General features: G+C 41.3%; 1 protein-coding gene across 5 annotated transcripts in view; it reads left to right on the top strand.

Moving 5' to 3' along the window:
• The window catches only part of ARVCF (ARVCF delta catenin family member), a 1,038,475-nt gene that overhangs the window by 197,259 nt on the left and 816,482 nt on the right, over positions 1–24,734 (top strand). For all 5 annotated transcript variants that reach the window (XM_077461693.1, XM_077461692.1, XM_077461694.1 and 2 more), the window contains exon 2: positions 6,269–6,312. The gene's annotated coding sequence lies outside the window, so the exon portion shown is untranslated. The remainder of the gene's footprint in view (positions 1–6,268; positions 6,313–24,734) is intronic.

Raw genomic sequence — 24,734 nt, 5'->3', positions numbered from 1 at the left:
CCCTCCCCCCGATTTCCTCGTGAAGACTGAGGGAATATCTTTGTCATCTCCCCATCCTTTGTAAGCAGATGTCCTTCCTCATTCTTTATGAGGCCAATATGGTCTGTCCTCCCTTTTTTACTGTTTACATACTTAAAGAATTTTTGGGGATTTTTTTTTGCTCTCCTCTGCTATGTGTGTTTCGTGTTCTATCTTAGCTGCCCTAATTGTACCCTTACATTTCTTGTTGCATTCTTTATAAAGTCTGAATGCTGATGATGATCCCTCCACCTTGTATTTTTTGAAGGCCTTCTCCTTTGCTTTTATATACATTTTTACATTGGAGTTAAGCCATCCAGGACTTTTCTTCATTCTTTTAAATGTATTACCCAGTGGGATGCATTGGCCAATGCCCTTATTTAATATGCTCTTAAAGCAAACCCATCTCTCAGCCGTGTTCTTTGTTTCTGAGATTTTATCCCAATTCATGCCTTCTAATAAGGTTCATAGTTTAGGGAATTTGGCTCTTTTGAAATTCAGTGTTTTTGTATTCCCCTTATGTTTCCTATTTGTGTGATTTATACTGAAGCCAATTGACCTGTGATCGCTGTTTCCTAAATTGCCTCGTATTTCTACATCCGTGATCAGGTCTGTATTGTTGGTAATCAGTGGATCCAGTAATGCTTTATTTCTACCCTGGTTCCCCGAAAATAAGACCTAGCGTGATTGTCGGTGATGGCTGCAATATAAGCTCTACCACCCAAATAAGCCCTACCATGTTTCCCCGAAAATGAGCCCTACCCTGAAAATAAGACCTACAAGGATTTTAACTAGGGCTTATTTGGGGGGTAGGGCTTATATTGCAGCCATCACCGACAATCACACTAGATCTTATTTTCGGGGAAACAGGGTAGTTGGTGCGTCTACCTTCTGAACCATGAATTTGTTCTGAAAGACATTTAGGAACTGGCAAGCCTTAGATGAATGTGTGATTCCTTCTGCCCAGTCTATGTCTGGATAATTAAACTTCCCCATTATGATTACACTTTCCATCCTTGCTGCTAATCCAACTTGTGATAGGAGACCCGTCTTCCCTTCCTCCCTCGGGTTAGGGGGCCTATAGCATACTCCCAGTAATATTTTCCCTTTAGCTTCATCCCTTTGGAGCTCTACCCATAAGGATTCCACCTCCTCCCTAGCTCCCTTAGTGATGCCATCACTCATATTCACTTGTACATTATTCTTGATATATAGGCATACCCCTACCCCTTTTTTACCCTCTCTATCCTTGTGATAAAGGCTATATCCTTGAATGGTTGCCAGCCAATCATGAGAGCTGTTGAACCGGGTCTCTGAAACTCCCACAAAATCCAAATCCTCCTCGTACAACAGTATCTCTAGTTCACCCATCTTGCCTGCAAGGCTTCTGGCATTGGTGAACATGCTACATAGTTTAGACCAGTTGCATACTATCCTTCTTTTGGGTGTTCTGAGATATATTTGAATATAATATTTTAACTGGCAGGTGTGACTTATACCCAGTTTCACAGTTACTATCTTTTATTGTTAGCAAGCATTAACATTAGAATGCTAGAGTGCTTAAGGCTTTGAGCCCGACAGCATGGGCATGCGGCCGTCCCTCCCTTTATTAATAAGAGAATAGAAGCAATAGTGTAAATATTTAGGGCTATATACAGGTTAATGTATTTGGGTTTATGTCCCTTTAAGAGAATGGCAAATTGGGCTGGGGGCGGGGTTAAGGGTCGCAAGGCTATTGGTGATATCCCAAGGTCTTGTGACCCATGGGGAATGTTCTGGAAAGGGGCTTATTATATATAGGACTCTCTCACAGGTGCACTCACACCTGTTCCCAAGCCAGGCAGTGAAGGTGCAACAAGCTCAGTGAAGGCTCCTGAAGTACCTCAGTTATGTATGAAAACCTTAATGAGGCAAGTGTTGGAGAAAGCTGGGGATAAAGGTGGAGAAGAATTGCTTAGAAAATGCCTGGCTTTGGCAGAGAATGATAATGAGCAAAGTGTTTTGGCTGAGGTACAGTGTCCTGTGGTATTGCCTATCAATTCCCCTGTAGTCAGAGGTAGAACAGTTGTTAATAACATTCAAAACCGACGGACCCGCCGCCATGAACCATCTCCGCAACCGCCGGTGTCACAGGACAGAGAAGACAGCAGCACAGCACGGCTGGAAGAAACAGCAGCCACTATGCAGCGTTAGGTCAGCTTGAGAGAAAAGAAATAGAGGATGGTCCGGTCCCTGTCGCCACCCAGAGGCAGCGCTGGGCAGGCTAGAGGAGCGTCATCTATACAGAGGAAAGAGGCAGTGTCTGCGGTTGTGAGGAGAGACAAACCCTGCCCAGTGTATCATTATCACAGCATGAGGCTGCAAGCAGTGTGAGTATCACAGACATTCCGCGGATGGCCACTGGAGGCAACAGAGAGCAGCATTATGCTGCTTCAGATATAACAAATGCTCCAGCACCCCCTGGCTGTATAGGTGAGTTAGCACACACACTTAATAGCATTATGGAATCCATTAACAGATTAGCTGACACTATGAATACACCTGCAACTGAAAATAGTAATTATGGTAATGTATGGTCTAATCAAAATAGACATTTTGTCAGCTTAGGCAATATAGGTAATGTTAATAACATTCAGTCAGCTAATGTTAATTTGCAATATCTATTACCAGCTGAGATTAATATATCTAGCGCATCGGTACCAGAAGTGTGCTTTAACCACTTCAGCCCCGGACCATTTTGCTGGCCAAAGACCAGACCACTTTTTGCGATTCGGTACTGCGTCGCTTTAAGTGACAATTGCGCAGTCATGCGACGTGGCTACCAAACAAAATAATTTTGAAAAAAAACACATTATTTTCTACTTTTTGTTATAATAAATATCCCCAAAAATATATATAAAAAACATTTTTTCCCTCAGTTTAGGCTGATACGTATTCTTCTACATATTTTTGCTAAAAAAATCGCAATAAGCAATTATTGATTGGTTTGCGCAAAAGTTATAGCGTTTACAAAATAGGGGATAGTTTTATGGCATTTTTATTAATTTTTTTTTACTAGTAATGGCGGTGATCAGCGATTTTTATTGTGACTACGACATTATGGCGGACACATCGGACATTTTTGACACATTTTTGGGACCATTGTCATTTATACAGCAATCACTGCTATATAAATGCAGTGATTCCTGTGTAAATGACACTGGCAGTGAAGGGGTTAACCAGTGAGTGGCAGTGTAGGGGTTAAGTGTTCCTAGGGGTGTGTTACTAACTGTTGGGGGCTGGGCTTTCATTTAGTGAACACTGATCTCTGCTCCAATCACATGGAGCAGAGATCAGCGTCACTAGTTGCTAGGCAGAACGGGGAGATGCTGTTTACAATGGCATCTCTCTATTCAGCCGCCCCGTGAGACGATGGTATGACGGGTATGCCCGCGGCGATTGAGTCCGCGGGACCCGCGACCGGACTCACGGGGGTCCCGACCGGCACGCTCGCGATGGCAGAGCGGCATTAAAGATTGGACGTACCTGTACGCCAATATGCCTGCCCGTGCCATTCTGCTGACGTACATCGGCGTGCGCTGGTCGGGAACTGGTTAAAGAGACATTACCATGTGAGATCTCGCTGTTAGGTTACCACCTTTCTCCTCAGACTAAGGAAAAAATATGGAAAGGTCAATTCGTAGATATTCTGTCACTTATTCCATAAAAAAATAAAAAAATAAAAAAATAAATTCACTGATGAATGCATTTCATCTGCAGGTGACTTATTTCTGACCTGTGTTTTTGACCTGCTTCAAGTGAGTTTGGCATTCCCAGAGTTGTATATTTTCAAAAAAACACTTGAAGTGAACAGATGCCCCAATTATGGTCCTTTTGGTAGCCAGGCCGTAATTATGGTCCTGTTGATCGATCTTGAAAAACTAGTGTTGTCTGTAGATCAGGATTGGAAAACAAATTTGATTAGAATAAGGCTTTATGTACACATAGCCTACTTTGGCCGCCGGCCACGGGCAACCTCAAAACACGGCAAAATCGTGCTGCGATTTTACAGAGATTTTGTCACATCTTGCGGCTGGCAGTCAAAACGTTCCTTTCCTGAACGCATTTCTTCCATGTTCAGGAGAGGTAGGTTGAGGGAGGTTGAAGCTCCCCTAAGCCGCAGCATTTCCTAAACTCTACTAAAAGCCTATGTATACATTGAAACACAGGCTTTCATGGAATTGGGTTTAGGAGCTTTGGCAAAAAAAATAGCCAAAAGCCCCTAAGCTACATGAAGCCTAAAGATCATATCAGTAGTTTTAATGACAAGATCTCAGTGTGTTTTTTGGCAGCAATATTTGTACCCTATAAGATACAGTAAATGTACTGGATTAGGGTTTAGGTGGAAAGTGTTCATGGTTTGGGTTTCAAAGTTTAAGGGGTAGGTTAAGTGGTAATGGTAAGTGTCAGGGTTATGTAAAAAGTTTATTATAAGAAATATGTTGTGGGTTAAAGTAAGTATTAAAGTGGTTGTAAACCCTTACAAACCACTTTGACCTACAGGTAAGCCTAGATTAAGGCTTACCTGTAGGTCCAAGAAATATCTCCTATCGCCGTTGCAGCATGCAGCTGCGAACGGTGATATGCCATTAGTGGCAGGAGTGACATCATGCGCCAGGAGTGACATCATCGCTGCTCGCCCATTGTGAGTGGCCGAAGCAGCGATACCCGGAAGGAGATAGACGCTCCGGACTACAGGGGACAGCAGTGACATCACTGGCTCCTGTGTCAGGTAAGTGACACATAATGGGCTACTATGTGATGCATAGTAGCCCATTATGCTTTACCTTTGCAGGGAGACAAAGAAGGATTTACTTAACCCCATCAGGATTTACTTCCTCTTTAAGGTTCTGTAAGGCTGGTTTCACACTGGTACAACACGACTGTTGTACGACTGTCATCCTACTTTGCCCTGCGACATCAGTCCTACATTGGTCCTACTTTGGTCCTACTTCCATCCGACTTGAATGAACAGGTTACGATTTTGCTCCAACTTTAAGATAGTCCGACTTGTCCTTTGACCAATCAAAACAATCCCAGTGTCACATAAATTCCATTTTGCTGCTGCTGTAATCACCATGTCATCCTACTTTGATCTGAATTCAATGATATTGAATGGGCAGAAAACGGACCAAAGTAATGCAGGAACCTTTTCTAAAGTTGGACCAACTTGTGTTGAACCAGTTAAGACAGCTCTCATAGGGAACCATTGATTTTTACACGTCATGCGACATGTGCTCCCAAAGACACACCACTGTGAATTGGGCCTTAAGGACTATCTCACACTAGTGATTATTTAGATTTTGACAGATTGCTAAGACTCAGCTCACCTGTAGCGTAGCTTAGCTTCTATCCAAAGATGTTGGTGTTTTTTTGAATTTGTCACTAACCCACATCACAACCCATTCCTGTAGCATTGCTTACTTGCTGCCCAAACCAGGAAGTTATCAGTTTGATAATGTTGCCTCACCAGTTTTTGAAATTCTTCAAGAGAAAACATCCGTTAGGCCCCTTTCAAATGGGTGGACCGTTTAGGTCCGCCTGTCAGTTTTTTAGGCGGACCTGAACAGATGCTCCATACAGTTCTATGGAGCGACGGATGTCAGCGGTGACATGTCCGCTGACATCCGACCTGCTCCGATCCACTGAATCCAAACGGATGGAAACCCTATTGGTGGATCAGATATGATGAATATGGATAGGCGATCTGTTTTCATTCGATCTGGTCTAAAGTACCAGGCCCTGGTTTAAGATGGCGATTACCCTAGATCAGTGTTCTCCAAACAGAGGCACGTGGCTTTCAGGTAGCAAGCTGATGTTTTGTTTTTCTTTTTTATACTAGACAACTATGGTAAATGTGTTCTTCAGTGGTATTTTTTCCGTATTTATTGTGGCTTTCCACTAATATCACAAGGGCCTCGGTTTTATTTTTTAAATTTTTTGCTGTAGACACGTCCCTCAGTACACTGTTGTTTCAGAGTTTTAGTAGTTACATTGTCTATGGCTATCTGCAGCAGTTCATGATAGTTGTATACAGCTTGCTCACTTGAGTTGCTTAATTTAATATTTTTATTGATTTTCAACCATTTGTTAAGGTCCAGTCATAGCCTGTGTAAAAAGTTGTACATGGTTGGATGTGTAGGTTTAATGATGCTTCTGTAAAATGTCAATAATAATTACTTAGACTGATGCGTATATTCTGTCTTCCCAGATTCTTTGAAATGATCATGCAAGTTTAGCAAGAAAGCAGATGTGGTAAGAGTCTTTTTTTTAAATATTTTTTATGTTTTATAAGAAGTTACATTAAAAGGATTTTCAACCGTAATTAAAAATATGTACCACTAACTCAGATTCATCTTTGTACCCCCTTATAAGCAACAACACAGTGCTCATGCTGTTTTTTACATCAGCTTGGAAAAAAAAATCCTTACAAAGATAAATAGCAATGATATACAATACATCTTTTTTTTTTTTTTTTTTGTAGAGTTTTTCTTAAAGCTGAACTATAGGCATATATTAAAGACATATTATTGCTGTAATTACTATGTTTTGCAGTGTATTTATCTAAATTTGACATGGTATAAACCTCTTGCAGTCCCTGTACAGCAGTGATAGGGGGAAGCAGTGCAAGGAACAAGGTCATGTTCTGCTCACTGTGTATAAGCTCATAAGGATAGGTTTCCCCGCATCCAATTTTCATGACAGGAGACTGTGACCAGCTCTAAATGGAGCCGGTTCACACAGCTCCAGGGCGGGCGCGGTCCACATTGGAAAAGGAACCTGTGCGTCTTTGGCTCAGTTTCAGGTGCGAATACAGGCATAAATTTGGACCTGGTTCGCACCTGAATTGGTGTACAGGGACGTACCGGACCTCCCACTGGGACTTGTGGCTGCATCAGTGTGAACCCAGCCTAACTGTGCTACCTTTCACTGTCCAGTTAACCACTTGCTGTCCACCCCATAGCAGTTTTACTGCTACAGAGTGGCAGCTGTGTGCCGGATCTGGTATATATATATATATATATATATATATATATATATATATATACCTGATCCAGCTCTTCCGGGTGGTGGGCATGAATGCGTACCACCCGCTCCTCGTTGCGGCTGTGATAATACACAGTGGGAGAAGATTAGTGGGTACTGCAGACTCGATGTCTGCAGCAACCCGCAAATCATTTGTTACACAGGCAGAATGGCAGTAGGAAAGGCATGGCGCCTGTGTTCCTGCAAATCAGGAGCATGGACCTATGCCTTCCCTTAGTAAAAGCACCTCCCACGGTACACAGAAACAATAGCTAGGCACACAGTTAACCCTTTGATTGCTCCTGATGTTAACCTCTTCCCAGCCAATGTCTTTAGTACATTGATAGTGCATATTGTTTTAGCACTGATCACTGTATTTGTGTCACTGGTCCCCAAAAAGTGTCAATTAGTGTCAGAATTGTTTGCTATGTGACCTCAACTGTGCCACAGCTTTCTTTAGAAAATCCTCATTGTCAAGCCCTTCTTCTCCCACATATGTGCCACACTCTACATTCATACCTCTGAAAAGTCCATGCTTCTTTCATCCCAGAGAAAAAATATGTGCAGATAATGAGGCCTGGGAAAATCCAAAATCAAGTGGTTAGCACCAGGAATACACCAGGGCTGCATCTCCTATAATAAATAACCTTTTAACCACATTCCAAACAAGCCATTGGCTCTCACTGCTGTCAATCAAATCCAATGATGCAGCCGTCGGGGGGCGGAGCCGAGTCCCGTTGTCTCTGACTACGGACGCAGCAGCAGGACACAGGAGCACACACGCACGGGTGTCCACGAAGGGGAGTGCTTCTCCTATAGGGCACTCGAGAAGATGAGGAGCCAGGAGCGCCGCAGAGGGACCACAGAAGAGGAGGATCGGGGCCACTCTGTGCAAAACCAACTGCACAGCGAAGGCAAGTATGACATGTTTGTTATTTAATTTGTTTTTACAACCACTTTAACCAACATCAGGACAGAACCTGGATAAACAGATAACCTTTTGATTTAACCCACCATAAACCCAAATAACTGGACCTAAGCAATTAAGGGATTTTGCATCCAAAGTCTGGTGTTTTAATAACTATCATAAAACATTCCTGTTTCCAGGCTTTAGGCTCCATTCTCACCAATGTGTTTTTTCATGCTTTTTGCTCTTTGCAGAAATGCAGGACATTATTTTTAACATGGGTTCCTATGGAACACGTTCACATTAATGCATTGTCGTGCTTCTGTGTTTTTGGAAAGGGTCAGGGACTTTTTAAACAAAAAAAAAGCTTTTTTTGCTTTTTAGGTTCAGTAGACTTCAATAGAGAAGCTGCAGAAAAGCATGTAGGGTTTTTTTTTTACCATGTTTTTGCAGTGATTTGTATTATTATATCTGCCTAACAACAACTTTGCCTAAAAAAAAAAAAAAGCATAAAAAAAGTAAAATCGCTGTAAAGACTACAAAAAGCACTGCAGAAACACTCAAAAGCAACATGCATAGGTGTGACTGGAGCCTAAAAGAGAAATACAGACAAAGCTTGGTTAGCTGTACTTCTGTAGATCACAGGAGTGCAGTTCATTCTGCACTCCTGTGGCCCGTTTTCAGCAGACAGACACAAGGATCATGACCATATGGTCCGGTTCTGCACACATGCCTGGACTGGCACCCGGCTCAGCCTCTTAGTGAGCTACTCAGAGCCTGAGTCAGCTGCTCCCACCCCCTCCACAGCCCATCACTCTAGTGAGTGTGGGGGGGGGGAGGGGGAAGCAGAGCAGAGAGCCAGTGATTGACAGTCACCTGCTCTCTACTCACGGAGCTGTGAGAACAGAGCAATCGGCAGTGTTTGGTTACGCGGTTCTCAGTGTTAGGTAAGTATGATTCGCAAAAAAATGTGAATACCATACTTCTCTGTTAAGTAATTAGAAACCTTAAGCAGATGGCTAATAGCATCAGGCTGACTTTATTGCCCTATCGTAAAATAGTTTCGCTTGTAGAAAAGCAAAATACACATTCCTGGCTGTTTATTCCTACCTATAGATTCAAAATTTAAATGTGTTTCATAACTCTTGAGCTGATAACCATACAGCAAGTAGAAGAACATGTATGGTTTACCTGTATCAATTAATTACCAGCATTGTAAGCCCAAACACGACTATATTAAAAGGTATTGGAGTTTTTTTTTTTTTTACACATTTCATATCCTAGGTAAAATAGGCATCTGATACCCATCATATTTGTATTCCTTTAAACTCCCACACTGGATGATAATAAACTGGTTACCAGAATGTAACCTGTAGGTATTCAAAGATATTCATACATGTAGCCAACTGTATTGGAGGGAGGGGCAATGGCATGATCATAAACAATGTGACATCCCATCAGCCAATCCTTAGACCCCTTCATTGGTGAGATAATTTCTGTCCACACCCTCCTAAAGGGATCAGAATAGAGAGACTGCATCAGCAGGCTGGAGATCTCCTTTACCATCAAATGAAGAACACCAGCTAAGATGTGTTATATCAGAGCCAACACTGACCCCTATTATGCCTATATACTGGACTTTGCTGGAACGCACAGAACCAAGGACTTTGTTAAGTACTTTCATTGTTAATCCCTTTTTTGCTTTCTGCTTCCTTATTGTATCTTTTGGTTTGTAATACACTTTTTCTGTAAATATTTTTTTTCACTATTTTAGCGTTTCTTTTATTAAACAATATTTGTAAATTGTTAACATTATTTGTAATACATAACAAAACTTAAAGAATCCCTGTCTCTTTGAAGAGTGTTACTATCTAGTAAATCTCTGAAATATTCCTGTCTGTTGTGACAGTGTGAATTAAAGATATTTTTTAAAAGTCACAATTGTTATTGTAGACATTGTAAAGGTTTATAGTCCAATAACATTTCTGGGGGCAGCATAACAGGTTAATTGGGTGTTAACTAAACCAAGTGTCATTTGTTCTCAGCACCTATATTGTGGTCCCACGAGCTGAAAAATCTTTGTGCAGGGTGACAGCATGGTGGGAGTGTTACCAGTCCTTTGTTACCTGTTGGTGAAAGTGGCTGGAATCTTGCACCGTGTTCATCACAATTACAGCATAGTGAAATAGTTTTTTAGTTTTTTTTTCTACTTGATGATGATCTACGTATAGTAGTCATTTTGATTCTAGTTGCCATTTTTCTCAAGTTGCTTAAATATTGCTTAAATGCTTAAATCAGCTGTATAATAAGTTGCCATGTGCAACAGCTCCACTTAATAAATTGGCCTCCTAAAGTATCACTGTTTGCTATTGTGTGGTACTTAGACAAATCACTGTTTTATTCTGTGTTGGTGTATATTTTCAGCCTGGGAAAATATTGATGCTTAAGCAACTTGCGTCTTTGAGCTACTGTGATTACTGAGTAGAAACCCTATACTTATCAATTATAAAATGACAACCCTAGCAGTCTAAGGAGTCTGAACATAGCACTATTTTTACTGTATGTCTTCATTGTGCCATATGGAGAGCATTATGTAAACGTTGTCTTATCTTTTAATACGTTAGTCATAAAAGTTATAGTTGATGGAAATGTTCTCAGTTCAGCTTCCCTTTTAGTAATATACAGTGAACACTATTTTTGTAGGAACCTCTGATGACTTTTTTCTTTAATGTAGAACATCATCAGAAAATAAAAGTATGCAGCTGTAGGTTGAGTGCTTTGATAAAAACTTACAGGTGACCTAGAATATCCTCCAAGGTTACTGTGAAGGTTTTGGTTTATTTAATTCATAGCTGTCCTTTACATCATTTACAGCAGTGTAAAAAATATTATGGCTAACCATATATATAGCTCCTTGGAGAGAGTTAGCAGTAGAAGACTATTCTTGGTACTCATTCAATTACAAACACAACCACAAGAGAAAATGGCCATGGTGTTCAGTGTTTCTGAAAGTATCACTAACTGGTCAAGATTTCTTTCATCTTCCAGAGACGATGTAATGGGAATCACTGACTTAGGTCTGGATACAATCTGCTGTACCATTGCAGTTTTTTCAGACCTGTGCCCCAAACATTCATCCTTTCTTATGGCATAGTTTTATATCCATTACTGGAGCCCCACTTCTACTCTGTAAATGTTTGCACTCATTGAAGGCTGTAAGGACTTTAAACCTCAGTTTCTATGGTCAGTTCTGTTTATAGGCTTAAAAAATAGAACATATCTTGGGTTAAGTGGCTAAAAGTACACGTACACTTATATTGGAGTAGGACTTCTACCATTTTTCATTATGGTGTTTCCCGAGGTGGTGTACAAAGCCAATCATACTAAATACATATGAAAGCTGTCAGGTAGATTTAGGGCATGTGCACATGAGTGCAAATAAAATATGCCTATCAATGCTGGGTCGTGCTGACAGCTTCTGCCAGGAAGATCTTGCTGTCAGAAGCTGGCAGGAAGATCCTCCATTTAATTTTGTCTGTATATTGTACACAAGTAAACGTTTCTATAATGTTTACATGCATAAAGGTACAAAGCAGATGTGTGCTATTCTTTGCTAGAATGCTAGGCATGCATCGTTATAGGGTGAGTTGGAAATAGAGTCCTATTAGAAGAATTAATTGTATGTTTGAACGGAAATATATTTAATTTGTGATTTACCATGGCTTGTCCTCAAGAAAATATCCTTTTTTAGAATTTCAGATAAGAGAGGACAACACTCAAGCTAGTGAGCTCTATCGAAAAGCCCACAGCAGGGAACACTATTTTAATGCCAGCAGCTCCCGCCCAGGGCCTTTAATACATAACACAATCCATCCCGTATAGTCAATATCTGAGAGTGAAACATTATTGTTTGGATGATACCACCATTCCAAAGGAAGATAATTCCCTAAGAGAGATTACTAGAGATAGGGTATAGCAAAAAAAACAAAATCCTTAAAGAAAGCAAATCAGAGAGCCAATGGTCACAAATGTGACTCTTATTTGCAAAGAAAGATAGGAAATACAGTTACATTTGTAACCAGATTACACAAGACAACATAACAAAGCAAGATGTACTGGCATATCTTGACGGCAGATCCACAGGTAGCCTGTTTCATTAGACAAACACCTGAAATTGTGTTTCGTATCTTTCATAGGGCAACATCTCTGAGAGACAAAGTCATTCATAGTCAATACATGGGAAACCTGAGGGAGGATACATACAATTAAAGGCACTTTGACATATGCAATAATTCCATACTGTAGGTTTATGAATAATCAGAAAATAATTATTTTGCATAATGGTAATCTTTTTCATCCAAACCTTTTTGTAATCTGTAAAACTGGTATTATTTAACCACTTAGATGTCATTGTTGTGCCTTCTATGTGGACAAAACTAAACATGAGTTCTGGAAGAAGATGTATGATCACATCAAGTTGTGACCTGAGTTCCCCTAGAGGCAGACATTTGTCAGCCATCGCGTTTAAGGTTTCTTTCCCTAAACTGAGTGCACCCTGATCAGAGAGGGGTTGATTGGGACAAGAGAATCTTAAAAGTTGAAATGAGTTGGATTTATTTCCTCAGGGCTCCTGCCTACACTGGGCTGAATGAGTCTACCTCATAGGCGTGCACACAGGGCGTGCCGGGTGTGCCTGGGAACACCCTAATCACACTGCCCTACTGACAAAAATCTTTTCTCTACTGAGACATTGCGCTGCCCTACTGACACCCATCTTTACTCTGCTGACAGGGTCCACTGCCCTACTGACACTGCCTCCTGCCCTACTGACACCATCCACTGCCCTACTGACACTGTCCACTACTCTACTGACACCGTTCACTGCTCTTCTGACACCGTCCACTACACTACTGACACAATCCACTGCCCTACTGGCACTAATCTTTGCTCTACTGACACCATCCACTGCTCTACTGACCCCAATCTTTGCTCTACTGACACCATCCACTGCTCTACCGACCCCAATCTTTGCTCTACTGGCACCATTCACTGCCCTACTGATCCCAATGTTTGCTCTACTGACACCATCCACTGCCCTGCTGACCCCAATCTTTGCTCTACTGACACCATCCACTGCCCTACTGACACCGTCTTTGCTCTATTGACACCGTCCACTGCCCTACTCACGCCAATCTTTGCTCTACTGACACCGTCCACTGTCCTATTAGAATAAACACATACTTTACTAATAGAATGAAAATAAAAGGAAGGGTTATGTTTTTAAAGATACTTGGACAGTATGGTTTCCTGGGATGAGGGGACCTCTTGATCATAGCCCCACTATGCCCAGGTCAGACATTGTGGCAATGCACAATTTTTGCATATTGTTACCCCTTTACTGTATTTGAGATTTAGTATCTCTCAGATACGATTTGAATTAAATGAGAGATCTTAACACAATAATAAAAAAAAAGTATTGGTATATAGTAAAGTAGGCCTAGACTAATACGCAGCAATCTAATTGCACAGGAAAAGGGTAAAACACATGAATTGCATGAAGGAATACACAGTCTATTCCTTAAAATCTTAATCTACAAACAGTAGGACAGAAAAGACATAAGATAAACATATTTAGTTCTAATAGTTACCAGGCTATGACCCGCAAAGGTTCCATTGGGGTGGCGGCTCCACCAGAGAATATGTGTTTCCCTCCTATCTAGTCTGTGTATATCATTACAGGCTGATGATTAATTGGTTGGCATGGTGTGGCTCTGATTGGTGGGCCTCTCTAATCCTGGGTAAGCACTGGCTACATCTCCAATCCCTATACTTTACATAAGTCATGACGGACTGGCCACGACCCCTCATTGCATATTCAAACATGGGATCCTTTGAAGTAAATACGTGTAGAACAATGAGGTTTGGGGTACCATTATTTCTTTACACAAGCTTAGGCACCGAATTGTCTGTCTAACAGACACTTTTGTGAAGCTATGTTACAATCCCTCCATAGATACAAGCTAAATTAATTATATTCATAATTACAATATTTTACAGCTATTAATAAAGATTTCACATAAAAGTATAAGGAAACAATATTGATGTTTTTAACAGTTCTTGGCTAATTTATGAGTGTTTGGCTGATAGATATTGTTTATATAAGTATAGTGTCTATGTTATACAACAGTATAATGCCTGACAATGCTTTGGACATCTGTTTACAGTATGTTATTTATACAATTGTAGATGTACCGTTCCTTATATGTACTCCTGAAAAAGAAGACTTTGTTTCAAAAAATTTGTTGAAAAGTGCTTATAGGTGTTTGGATGATTATACCAGCCGTTTTCAATCGGGGTGCCTTCAAGATTCTTCAGGGGTGGCTTGGCAAAATGCCTAAATTTTGAAGCAATCCCTTTTCTGCTTTTTTATATTGAGTCTTTGGGACAGACTCGATTGCTGACACGCCTATTTCACTGACTGTGTGTGCATCTCACCTACTACTTTTTTACCCACTGACAAAGAAATGATCAGTCTATAATTTTAATGGTAGGTTTATTTTAACCGTGGGAGACAGAACAACAATAAAAATATCCAGGAAAACGCATTTCAAAAAAGTTATAAATTGATTTGCATTTTAATGTGTGAAATAAGTATTTGATCCCCCATCAATCAGCAAGATTTCTGGCTCCCAGGTGTCTTCTATGCTGGTAATGATTAGGAGCACTCTCTTAAAGGGAGTGATCCTAATCTCAGCTTGTTACCTATATAAAAGACAATTCCAATATCTCCACCATGGCCAAGACCAAAGAGCTGTCCAAGGATGTCAGGAGCAAGATTGTAGACCTACACAAGGCTGCAATGGGCTACAAGACCATCGCGGAGCAGCTTGGTGAGAGGATGACCACAGTTGGTGTGATTATTCGCAAATGGAAGAAACACAAAATAACCGTCAAACTCGGTCTGGGGCTCCACGCAAGATCTCACCTCGTGGAGTTTCAATGATCATGAGAACAATGAGGAATCAGCCCAGAACAACACGGGAGAATCTTGTCAATGATCTCAAGGCAGGTGGGACCATAGTCACCAAGAAAACAATTGGTAACACACTAAGCTGTGAAGGACTGAGATCCTGCAGCACCCACAAGGTCCCCCTGCTTATGAAAGCACATGTACAGGCCCATCTGAAGTTTGCTAATGAACATCTAAATGATTCATTGAGAACTAGGTGAAAGTGTTGTGGTCAGATGAGACCAAAATTGAGCTCTTTTGCATCAACTCAACTTGCCGTGTTTGGAGGAGGGGGAATGCTGCCTATGACCCCAAGAACACCATCCCCACCGTCACAACAGTTTACGTAGCATTTTTCAGTGTATAGGGGGGACAACACAGTTAGAGTACAGTTCAATACAAAAGGTACAAGAGGGCCGTGCTCATAGAGCTTACATTCTAAAGGGAAGGGGTGGTGATACAAAAGGTAATAGCTGCAGAGAATGAATTGATGGGGGTGGCTCGGGTACAGTTGTTAGGTGGGTGTGGGATAGGCTTGAAGATAGGTTGAAAATGAGTCCTGAATGGGTATTTCAGCATGACAATGACCCACAACACACAGCCAAGGCAATAAAGGAGTGGCTCAAGAAGAAGCATATTAAGGTCCTGGAGTGGCCTAGCCAGTCTCCAGACCTTAATCCCATAGAAAATATGTGGAGGGAATGGCAGGTTCAAGTTACCAAACATCAGCCTTGAAACCTTAATGACTTGGAGAGGATCTGCAAAAGAGGAGTGGGACAAAATCCCTCCAGAAATGTGTGCAAACCTGGTGGCCAACTACAAGAAACGTGTGACCTCTGTGATTGCCAACAAGGGTTTTGCCACCATGTCATGCTTTGCAAAGGGGTCAAATACTTATTTCACTCATTAAAATGCAAATCAATTTATAACTTTTTTGAAATGCGTTTTTCTGGATATCTTTGTTGTTATTCTGTCTCTCAATGGTAAAATAAACCGACCATAAAAATGATAGACCGATCGTTTCTTTGTCAGTGGGCAAATGTACAAAATCAGCAGGGGATCAAATACTTTTTTCCCTCACTTTATATAAGCCAACGGATGGATCAAGCATGCCCTTTAGTTGCAAAAACCCACAGGTTTCCATTGTGCACCATTAAAGGCTTCTAGCTGCTGCCGTCTTAACTACCAATGATGTCATCTGTTGAAGGAGGACATTGAGTGCACAGCATTCTTCTTTGCCCTTCCCCTGCCCCTCTCTGTCAGCACTGTGGGCACATTAGCGGAGTGAGGGAGAGAAACGGAGGGAGAAGAGAAACATTGGAATACTAGTCAGTATCAGTGTGCAAAGGTGTATTTTCTTTGTAATAAATCACCTCTAATGCTGGGTGTCCTATAGCCGCGTACACACGGGCGGACTGTTCGCCCAACTTAGTTTGTCAAACAATCCGACAAACAGTCCGCTCAAAATTTGCATGAACGGACTTGACCACACACGATGAACGAACAGTCCGCTGAAAGCGTGCGCGATGACGTGAACGGCACGTACGACGGGACGAGAAATTCGACGTCCAATACACTGCAATGCAACCTTCGCCGTGTAAATCCTTTCTGAGCATGCGCGAAACTTAGTTTGTCGAACAAGCCTACACACGAGCGGACTGTCCGCTCAAACCAAGTTTCAGCGGACTGTCTTACGGGAATTCCGAAAAACTTTGTTCGTCAGACTGTCCGCTGAAACTGTCCGCTGAAGCCCACACACGAGCGGACTGTCCGCTGAAACACTGTTCAGCGGACAAAGTTGGGCGAACAGTCCGCCCGTGTGTACGCGGCCTATGTGTGGATGTTGCTGCAATATGTGAAAACTATTAGTTTAGTGTTCTACATTTTAGAATGGAATGCAGAATTTTGAAGAGTGCCTGAAAAAAGGTTGAGAAACACTGAAATTACTAATACAATATGTGAGACTAACCGGAAGGTGTAGAATATTTATCAGCTCTCAGTAATCAGCCATGCTTGGTTTTATGTGCATATATGAATAAAATGATTTCTTAATTAAAAAATGTAGTCATTTACCTATGATGACCTGAATGAAACAGGAGTTTGTTTTTTTTGTCTCAGGAAAATAAAACAATATAAAAAATATTTTCAATAATACATTATGATACAGTATGTGAGATTTATTGTTGAAAAGTATTTTTTTTTTACAGGCAGCATGCAAATTTGTTCTGTTAGAAGCCAGCTACTACATTTACTATGTGTCCTAATTCCTTCCCATGTGATTTGCATACTGAACCAAATATACACCGAGAATCGCAGGAGCATTTGTCTAGATATATGATCTTATGTCCATTCAGCTAGATGAGTATGATACATCTAAAACTGTCTGCAAAGGGATTTAAAACTGATTTACTTCTTAAAGAATAGAAGATAATCTGTTACAATCTTGTGATGTGTTTACCGCTCTGTTGCAGTGTCTTATGTTTCATTTGTCTTGATATAGCATGTGCTGGGCTTACTAAAGAATTAATCAATTAGGAGACAATGACCACAGTCTTAAAAGGAGTCTGAGCATTATACGTTGAGTGCATACATAAAAGCTACAGGCAAAAGCCTTCCATTCATTCATGGGATAATGTATCTGTAGTTTATGTTTATGAAGAAAAAAGTCCTGCTGTTATTGTGCTTTACTGTAGCATATCACCCAGACGCACTAAATCATGGGTATTGATTTTTATCGGATTTCCCAGATTTTCTGTATGCCCTCTTAACCTATTTCTAACCTTGCTGCCTTTGTGCTCAAGGTAATTGGGTCAACTACTGGAGGCAAGCACCTGTCATAATGCTGGGGTACTAAGGGCTGGAAATAGCTTTTTTTTCCTTAGCTCCCAACATGTGGGTCACTGCATTATTTATGTAAATGTTGGAAAACACTGTGTGAACTATGGTTGGTTATATGCTGTATGTGTTTAGTTGCACTCTTGTAATGCCATGCCAGTTTTTCTGCCTTACCAAGGGGGTTGTAATTAGTACGTTTTGGCAATGAGTAAATACATTTTCTATATGTTCAAGTGGAGGTCCACCCTAAAAAACAGTTATACATTAAGGCAGTCTTCCTAATGTAGTCTTCCTAATGTAGCGGCGGCTCCTGAAGAGCACGCGCTATGTGTTTTTCAAACTTAAACTTTGCCTAGTTTGGTTTAGGTTTATTTGTCTAAATTGGACCTCTGCATCAGTCTGACTGGACTGTGAGATGTTCAGCCTGGCCACAGGGAGCACTGTCTCTTGTGGCAGGCATGGAACTATGGTCTGGTTAGGTGCTTATGTTACTCTCTTTCGGAGCCAGGTCAGTAGGAGTGGCCCTCTCGCTGTGTCCTCTGGGAGAGGGTATTTAAGATGTGGACGTCACATGGTTCGGGGTTCCAGTCCAGTATGATGTGCTGACTTTATGGTCCTGGTCCTCCTGACCAGCCCCCAGTAAGACTATGTGCGGATCCACCTGATTTTAATGCCTCTGGGTTGGCTAGCCCAAGGCAAGGAAACTACAGGAGGATTCTGAGGTGGTTGGGTGCCGTCTCCAGTTCGGGAGAGACCCATAGTACTTCGAGAGCTCCAGGGGAGGACTCTTTAGAAGAACACCACTTACGGGTTGGTTTTCTTAACAAGAGCCCAGTGACTTGGCTTCCTGGACTTTTAAGTGCCCTTATTAAAAGTCAGCAACTACAGTGTTTGTAGTTGCTGACTTAAAAAACAAAACAAACAAAAAAAAAAACGGCTAGAACACCGCTTTAAAGTGTTACTAAACCTAAAAACATTAAAATTAAATTTCCCCTTGCCCCCCTTCCCCTGTGTGAAGTGTAAGAGGGGAGAAGAGATCAGCACTGTGCATGGCTGCACCTTTTCTCCCCTTACTTCCTCTTCACACAGCATTCGTGAAGCAGCAGGGGCCATTGGCTCTTGCTGCTGCCAATCAAATGCAATGAAGAGGAAGTGGGGGTGGGCCTAAGTCCCGCTGGGTAAGTCTATGGAGCGCGGCTCCATAAACACACATAATGGGAGCGGGCGGACAATGCTTCTCCCCATAGCAAGTGGCTGGCTATGGTGGTCATGAAAAGAAAAGGAGAAGCCAAGATCACCGCTGGGGACCCAAGAAGAGGGGATCAGGACCACTCTGTGCAATAACGCTGCACAAAGCAGGTAAGTATAACATGTTTGTTATTTACATTTTTTTTTTAAATATGACTTTAGTAACATTTTAATTTTAACTGTTAAACAGTGAAGGATTAAACATTCAGAGTTGGGTTAAGTGGTTTTGGATAAAGGTTCATTTCTGGGCCTTAGTTAGAGGTAATGCTTAAAGCAAGATTGTAGCTAGACAAAATTTGCAAAATAAGGTTAGTACTTTTCTCTCTCTTTTGCGTGTCCCTTGAACACTTTCCCCTATCTTTTTTTTCACATGTGTTGTTTCCCTTTCCCTCCGTCCTAACTCTCTGTTCTGTCTTATGTTCAAACTTTGAAAAACTAGCCTTAACAGGGTAAAGACTTGGGCAATTCAATATATACATGTTATATGTTTGTTCTTTTTTTGCAGACTGAAGATTTTCTCCTGGTAATTTTCTTCATTGTAATTTGTTTTTGGCCTACGTGTAGCTGACCCAACAGTTTGTGCTGTTGTCGCAAGATGTATTATTTACCCTGTAACCTGGTCAAATTAAATAAAATATCTAAAAAAATAATAATAATAATACGGTTAGTAATTTGTACCAGTCCAGCAGCTGGTGACTCTTATCTTCAGGCTCTTGTAGCTCTTCGGTCACTCTTATCTGACAATTCTGTTTTGTCATATGCATTATCCCGCACTGTGGTTCTATACAACAGGCACTGCATCACTACAGGACAATGTGCATCTGACACACTCAGAAGTCTTATTTCATTTGGCAGGACCACATATGGGATCAGTGGGGCCAGATAAAAAGCTGATTTGTTTTAAACTAAGGGAATAGTAACACAAAAAAACCTGGTAAGTTAATTGGCGACACACTAAATTGGCTTACAGTGCATATTACTGTGGTAATGATAATATATTATAATCTCCCTCAAGGACAAGAATTGATTTTCTATGTACTCTGTAAAGTGCTGCATAACTGTTTGGCATTATATAAATATAGGTATTAAAGTGGACCTTGCTATTCTCCAAAGGAAATGTTGTAGTTATGACTTTCTTTTTTGTCTGTTGAGGGACACAGGATTTTGTAGACTGTCATTGCTTACTACAATAGAAATGGACACAACAAAAATCTGTTGTACAGCACAGAAAAACCTTGCCCACAACCATCATGCTCCATTTTTTTTTGCTAGTGTTCTGCTGTAATCTGTTCATTTGAGGAAAAAAACAGCTGCTTGTAGAGTCATGCCGGTTATGTTAAATCCTGGATGTCTATCCAGTCAGCCAACGGTCACTGGTAGATTCATGGTGGAAATGTTAAATCCTTCAAATCTATCCAGTCAGCCAACGGTCACTGGTAGATTCATTCTGGAAATGTTAAATCCTGGAAGTCTATCCAGTCAGCCAACGGTCACTGGTAGATTCATGCTGGAAATGTTAAATCCTGGAAGTCTATCCAGTCAGCCAACGGTCACTGGTAGATTCATGCTGGAAATGTTAAATCCTTCAAATCTATCCAGTCAGCCAACGGTCACTGGTAGATTCATTCTGGAAATGTTAAATCCTGGAAGTCTATCCAGTCAGCCAAGGGTCACTGGTAGATTCATGCTGGAAATGTTAAATCCTGGAAGTCTATCCAGTCAGCCAACGGTCACTGGTAGATTCATGCTGGAAATGTTAAATCCTGGAAGTCTCTCCAGTCAGCCACTGAGCACAGGTTTTCTCAGTTTATACTGGTGTTTCTTTTGTGACAGTCATGAATTTCTGGGTTTTTCTAGTCATCTACATCTACAGCTACTACTATTCAGGCCTGATATGTAAATCCTAGAAATTTCTCCAGTTAGCCAAACAGAAAAGATAATCTCTGCAGATTTTATCTCTGTGACAGGCCTGTGATTGGCAATGACTATTGTCTGTATTCCAGTTCATACAGGCTCAGCTATTCTGGTCAGGCCAGTATAACTGGGACTTCCCTATAGAGTTTTTTGTCCAGAGCTGGGGCAATTTTTCTGTCCCAGTTTCTGCAACTCTTTGGGAGTTCCTAACAAGCTAATGGTAGTACTGATGCCACCTATATGTGTGGGGAGTTAATACATTTTTCTTTTATTCTAGTCTTGCTTATGTACTTTTCAGGTTGGTCGCATAGGGGTGCCCTCCTTATTTTCTACTATGGGTCACTAAGGAGAAATGTTGCTGTTTTACTTTTACTGCCCCCTTTGTCTCCCTGGCTGTTGATGGTGCAGCTCTAATTCAATAGGGAACATGTATATCGAAGTATGTACGCAGGGGCACGTGCACTTTATTTAATATCTCAATAAAGGTTTCTGAGAATCCTTTAATCCAAGTTTGTTAAGTACCATTGTGCAGCATAGGCACCACATATTCCAGCACCACTTCTTTGGGCTTTAGAGAGCAGAGACCTGATACTAATACAGACCACAGTCAGTTAGTACCCATTTCTGTTGTTTAAATGAATTGTAGCATCAATGCATTGCGATTCGACCACCCACGACGCGGCATCGATGCTACAACTTGCACAATCAATTTTCTTATGACGTTACCCGCACGTTGCTATATGCCCTGCCTTTGAGTCTGAACTGAACCAAAAGCAGCTGAAGGAGCCGTGGGTGTTAGCCAAGACTCTTTTCCCGCCCCCAGCTGACATCCTCCCCCAACTTCTGATGAGTCATGACCTGGTCCCCATAGCCTTCCTCCTTGGCTCACCTCACACTCTGCATAGTTGGCCTCTGTCCTCTTTACAACAGGCTGCTGTGGGAGACCTGAGATGCCAGACGGCCGCGGTTGTCCTCTGTCCTCCAGTCCTCCTCACAGGCTGCTGTTGCGGGCATCATCATCATCAGGTACTTACTTTGGGAACCAGCCACCATCTTGTGGACTGGGCACGTAAAGGAAAGCACCTTATCATTTGTGACCATAAAAAGTGGAAGAATCATAGTGGTAAATCCAAACCTGTCCTTCTCTTTGTGGGATAAAAGGTTGGCTTTGTGGTGCTGGGAACCTTCCTACCCCTGTAGAGTATACTACATACATAGTCAGATGAACAGTAGTCTTTGTGCAATGATCCAAATGTTGTGAGCTGTTATAGATCTCCTACACCACTTTAAGTAAACAGCTGCCAGCAGTGTTAGTCTTTGTGCAAGGATTTATGAGAGAAACCCATAGGAGGGTAGAAGCAGTGTCTTGTGTAGCTACAAAGGTCTCTGTCCATCTCTTGTATTATGTCCGCAGTCTCTGACCCTCTCTTGCATCATGTCCGCAGTCTCTGACCCTCTCTAGTATCATGTCTGCAGTCTCTGACCCTCTCTTGTATCATGTCTGTAGTCTCTGACCCTCTCTTGTATCATGTCTGCAGTCTCTAACAATCTCCTGCAGTAGGTCTACAGTCTCTGGCCCTCTCTTGTAGTATTTTGGGGTCAGTCAATCTGGAGATTCTCTTTAAGTTGTCTGCTATGTTTACATTTTGCTACATGCAGGGAGTGCTGTCTTTTTTTTTAAGAATAGATAAAATAAAAACAAAATGGAGTTCCTCTGACTGCTTAAAGTTTTTGGATGAAAACTGTGCACAGTAATCGTGATGCATGGCGGAATCAAATCGTGGACAGGATAATCGGAATCAAATCGAATCTTGAGGCCAGTGAAGATGCACGCCCCTAGTACTCATTGGATCGAGTTTAAAAAGCCTCTTCTGGCTTGTAAAAGCTGTTGTGAATTTTTTTTCCAAGCAGCACTATTTACCCCAACACAGAAGTTGATGCTGGTGTTCTCCACATAGCACTTTCCCACCTGTTAGCCTTTGTTGCTATGTTGGCCACCCCCTCTGTTGTCCATTTCTCCTGTAGGCTGCAATATAACCTGACATTCTAAGAATCCTTGGGTCCCTCAAAAATCTCCAAGAAAATTATTTAACAGTGACTACCAAAATCCTATTTTCTTTGTTAAATCAGTAGCTAAACCCTAATCTCCATCTTAAACCACTACCTAGGCTGTTAACAAAAGCCTACTACCCTACAGTAAGCAGTGATTTAGAACTGTCAGGGAAAGGACAAAGGCATTTTTGATGTGTGGGTTGTACCTGTCTTCAGGTCTATGCTGCATAAATATATGATGAACCCACATAAACACAAAAAATACAAGTCGATTTTCTGGTGCCAAGATCCCATTGCTGTAGAGCCTAATTTTTTGATAATGTTTTAGAAAAAAAATGAGGGTAATGAGATGCAGCTGTCATAGATGGAGCAAATAATCTTTGTCATCAAACAGTAATAAAGAACACTAATATTAATTTGTATTTAAGTGATATATATCTCATGTACAACCCAAAGTTAATGCCATGGTAAATTTCTGGATGTAATGGCTAAACAGTGTTGTGTTGTTACAGCAAAAATAGGCATTCAGCAATTAACGTGCATTCAACTTTAGCAGATAGTCTAAAGACATAATTCCATACACCATAAAGGCCAAGTAATACACAGTGTTTGTACATTTTTTAGTCTGAGTGCTGAGCAGATGCTTGCAGAATGCCTTAGGACCATTCTAGAGTCTGTCTGCTGCTTGTTTTCTACTTGAATTTACATGTTTGGCAAACTTTTCAAGTTGCCAAATTCGGCTACATATTTCAGGCAACATAAAAAAACTAAGTGAAACAAAACTACATGAATGCACTTGTATTCACGTATATGTGCTAGATCATTCACCTTTAAAAGAGAAGTTCAAATTTATTAAAAAAAAGAAACATTTATACTCACCTAGGTGGATGCAACATAGGTCCGATGCTCATCTTCAGAAAAGAGATAAAGCGGTTGTAAAGGTAAACATTTTTTCACCTTAATGCATTCTGTGCATTAGGGTGAAAAAACATCTGACAGTGCCGGCCTCCCCAGCCCCCCCCCCCCCCCGTTTTACTTACCTGACCCCTCGAAAGTCCTGCACTCGCCTCCGACATACTCATCGCCGCTCAGTCTGGCCATTGACTGGCTACAGTGGATGGATTGAAAGCAGCGCAGCCATTGGCTCTCACTGCTGTCAAAAAAACTAAAAAGTTTACAATCCCTTTAAACTCACAAGTGTCATCTTATCCCCTTATATTCTCAAATTTTTCCCTCAACATTGGCAGCTGTAAACCTGAGCACTCTCAGCTACTGCAGCTTTCCTGTCTAGCTGAGCCAAGACATAAAAACAAGGCTTAAAATGCACACATTTTAAGTGCAGAAATGTACATATCGTTTTTGAAGCTTAGCGGCCAACCATAGGCAGAAATTTGACCACTTTATCAGGAACTGGCTACATTTCAATCTGTGTATGGGCAGGCTGGTTGTATTGAACTCGATCCATCGATAGACTTCAGTACAACCATCCTGTAGGTTTTTTTTTGTGCAATCAGTGCCAGAGGCTATATCTGTTGCCAGTGATCATAGTATTCTGACGATTGCGAAACCTCCTGCTGTCAGAATACAGTAGTACAGCAGGAGAGAAAATCAAGCAATTTTCTTTTCTTCAATTGTATAATGTATGGCTTGCTTAACCACTTTCAGACCGGACCAATTTGCTGGTCA

Source organism: Lithobates pipiens, unplaced genomic scaffold (assembly GCF_037356315.1).
Source record: "Lithobates pipiens isolate NorthernLeopardFrog02 unplaced genomic scaffold, aLitPip1_a1.2 Scaffold_3, whole genome shotgun sequence".
NCBI classification, from domain to species: Eukaryota; Metazoa; Chordata; class Amphibia; order Anura; family Ranidae; genus Lithobates; species Lithobates pipiens.
Note: the sequence above shows the minus strand (reverse complement) of the source record. Positions and strands in the feature narration are given on the sequence as shown.